Source organism: Prionailurus bengalensis, chromosome B1 (genome assembly GCF_016509475.1).
Source record: "Prionailurus bengalensis isolate Pbe53 chromosome B1, Fcat_Pben_1.1_paternal_pri, whole genome shotgun sequence".
Lineage (NCBI taxonomy): Eukaryota > Metazoa > Chordata > Mammalia > Carnivora > Felidae > Prionailurus > Prionailurus bengalensis.
Genome location: NC_057344.1, coordinates 124,231,956 through 124,235,711, shown reverse-complemented (window position 1 = coordinate 124,235,711; position 3,756 = coordinate 124,231,956). Strand labels below are relative to the sequence as shown.

General features: G+C 29.8%; 1 pseudogene; it reads left to right on the top strand.

Annotated features, from left to right (window-relative positions):
• Positions 1 to 2,842: 2,842 nt before the first annotated feature.
• Positions 2,843 to 2,942, top strand: LOC122479257 (annotated as a pseudogene).
• The last annotated feature ends 814 nt before the right edge of the window (positions 2,943 to 3,756 follow it).

Genomic DNA, 3,756 nt, shown 5'->3' with positions numbered 1-3,756 from the left:
TAGAGTCATGGATACTTCTAACTTTGAGTTGTCAGCATAGACAAGAGGGGCTAAGAGTCTAAAGAGGGTAGAACCTCTGAAAAGTGAGCTATTGCCTTGTAGGTGCTTTCTCCCTGGTAGCATTTGCTCACAACAGGCAACAGAGAATTTGAGTTTAGATCTGGCAGAGAGATGCTGTTAAAACATTGAGAAACAAGCTTATTTTGGTCTTGTGAAGCCAGAATGGCAAAATTGCAGATTTAAGAAGCTTCAAACACATGATCTCTTTCCCCATGAAGACGTTTGCCAGGGGATAAGGGATAGGGGTGATGCTAAAAATCTGAACCAAAATACTAAAAAACATATGCATTAAAGATTGCAATTCAGAATCTGACAAAGCAAGGGGTCTTGAACACATCAGGCTCACAACTGAAATCCCCAGAGAGACTACACTTAAGGAAACGAACAAACCAGAGGTAAATAAACTAAGCCCTAAAAAAACTATAATCACTAGAATTCATTATTACTTTAAGGTGATCTCCTCTGACTTCTACCTGACTTGCAAAAGAAAGTATAAACTCTCTCAAATAGAAGGTAACACCATTTAAAGTCTCTATATTGTATACAATATCTGGCATTTTATTAACACTTCGTGAGCATGCCAAAAGACCGACATTTATGATCAAAACTCAAGACAAAAAAATAACAGAAAATAACAACAGACAATAGATGATCCAGATGTTGGAGTTAGTACACAAAACTTTAAAATAGCTATAATTAATGTGTTCAAGAAAACAGAAAAAAAAATGGAAAATAATAGTTAAAACATGAAGAATTTCTCCTAAAAGTGAAATCTTTAGAATGGTTTAAATATAATTCACTCTAGAACTGAAAAATAGAATATCTGAAATTAAGAATTTAGGTCAATTTAACAACATTTGAAACAGTTTTTTTTAAGAAAGATTAATGAATTGAAAGATATGTCTGCAGAACATATCTAAACTGAAGCACTAAGAGAAAAAATGGAGAATAATACATAGGGATTATAAGAGATGTTTGAGGCATAATGAATAGGTGTAACATATATATTAATTAGAGCCCCAAAAATATAGGTAGGAAAGAATGTGACAGAAGAAATATATAAAGATATAACAATCAAAATTATTTAAAAGTGATTAAAGACATCAACCCAGAGGCTCTGCAAACTTCAGGCAAATAAATATAAAGAAAATCACACTTTTGACACATCAAAGACATAGGCCAAAAAAAAGGGGGGGAGGGGGATCAATTGCTTTCAAGGGGGAACAATAAGTTTGACAATGTACTTTTCAACAGAAATTACAAAAGACCTAAAACAATGGAATAACATATTTAAAGTGCTGGGAGAAAATAACTACCAACCTAAAAATCCAACCCCCCAAAATTAAAAATGGCAAAATAAAGACATGTTCAGACAAAAGTATACAATAATTCATCAACAGACCCTGACCAAAAGAAGCAATAGAGAGAGTTTTTCAGGAAGAAGAAAAATAATGTGATATAGAAAAACAGAAATGTAGAAAGAAACAAAACACAACAGAGAGGGTAAATATTTGGGTAAATATGAATAAATATTAACTGTACAGAACAATAATATTCAAAGAATTTAAAATATATGTAAACTTAAAATGTATGACAATAATTAAACAAAAATAGGAGGTAGGAAAATGGAGCTAAAATGTTCTAAGATAGCATTATTGGAAAAGTGGTAAAAATAATCCTTTTTATTAAAGTACAAAAAGTAAAAGATGCATATTGTAATTTTGGTGGCAACCACTAAAACACTATAAAACAATACATAACTAAAAATGTTATGGAAATAGATGAAATCGAATAATACAAAATATTTGATTAATTCAAAAAAGGTGAGGTAAGAAAAAATCCTAAAACAAGTGAGCCAATAGAATATATGAAACAGTTTGGTTTCTATACACACAAATCTATCAGCAATCATATTAAGTGAATTAATTGTGCAGTTAAACACAGTTTATCAGACTGGATTTTTAAAACTCAGGTTTAGGGTGTATTTTTCACTCTTGACTATAGTAAATTTTATGTAAACTAAAACAGTTTGGGTTATACCTATAGGTAGTTTTTAATCGTCAGTAACAGTAACAAAAGTTATTAAGTTCTTACTATGTGCCAGGACTTATTTAAAGTATTTTATAAGTATTTATTCATTTAGTATTCATAATAATGCTTTAAGGTGTGTACTATTATGATCTCCATCTTACTAAGAATTTAAACAACTTACACAAAGTCAGTGACAGAAGAAAATATACCCAAGTAGTCTTGAGTACTCTGACACCAGAGATCATGCTCATAATCACTGCGCTATACTGTCTCAGCATATGCAGTGGAGAATAAAGATTATAATGAGAGCCTTTTAAAAATTTCTTGCAAGTAATAATTTTCATAACTCTTTTAAATCTAAATGTCAGGTTACTTAGAATAATGAACTTCTAGTACATTTTAAATAAAATACAACAAAAATATTCTAAAAACTACTAATGTTCATAAGGCACTAAAAATACACTTAAATCAGCAGCTAAACATGGTTAAGATAGTAAATTTAATGTTATACGTTTTTTACATTAGAATATATATAAAATAAAATTTTGTAATAATTCATGAACTTCTCACTTTGTAAAACTTTAATTTTTGTTTAAATAAGAAAAACCTTCATTTACTTTTATTTTTCTTTTATGCCTACAAATCTTCAGCATCTCTTGGAGATTACCGTAATGATTTACAGCTGTTCTTTCATTACAATGAGATCTATTTCAGCTACATCTGAAGCTTTTAACTAATTTAAGGCACTGGAGTGATAACTTTGGCAGCACATACACTAAAACTGGAACATCACAGAGAAGATTAGCACCCTGTGCAAAAATGACATGCAAATTTAATTTCACTTCATTTTTAAAAAGTGTTGTAAAGCACTAGGATATTCTTACATTACCACCATAAATATCTTAGGATTCATTTCTATAAACCATGTGTGTTCCACTCTTTCTGGAATAAAAATACTTTTCCTGATAGGAAAGACAAATCCAATTCAGCAGTTCAGTGGCTCTACTATCTGTATATTATCCCTACAGAGTTCTTATCTTTCTAGCTACTCTTTTTGGCCAAACTTATACACTTATAAACTTATACAAACTAATTTTAATTTTCCATAGTATTTTTTACAATAAATTGTCTTTCTCTTTAAGCTTCTTTAATTACAGTTCTATGCCTCTTTTATTCATTTATTCAATTATAATTTCCTGAGTGTCAACTATAGGACAGACACCATGTTTCCTGTGTTCTGTACATGTCCTTTTATGATTTGACAACTATGTTCTAACTTCCCCAATGTTTAACTTCTATTTACTTTCTATCTGTAAAATATCTATTTGTTCTATCTATATTTTGTACCCTAAATGTTAGCTATTTTTACTTTTCCATATGTACATTCTTTTAAACTTTCTCAAATTCTTTAGGAAAGAGAAAGAATAAATAATAAATATATACACATATATTAAAATGTCCTTTTAAAATGTACTCGTAAAATTTTAATGTGAATCAAAACTGCATTGTCAGAATTTTACTCATGAGATTTTCTTCCTGTCAATCCTTACAGGCTAGTTTTACTCTTAAGAGTCTCTGATCTTAAGAATATTTCTTGTTTCCTGATGATCATTTTGAAACAGGGATAATCTAAATTCCTTGTACATACCTAACAATGTCCAGAAT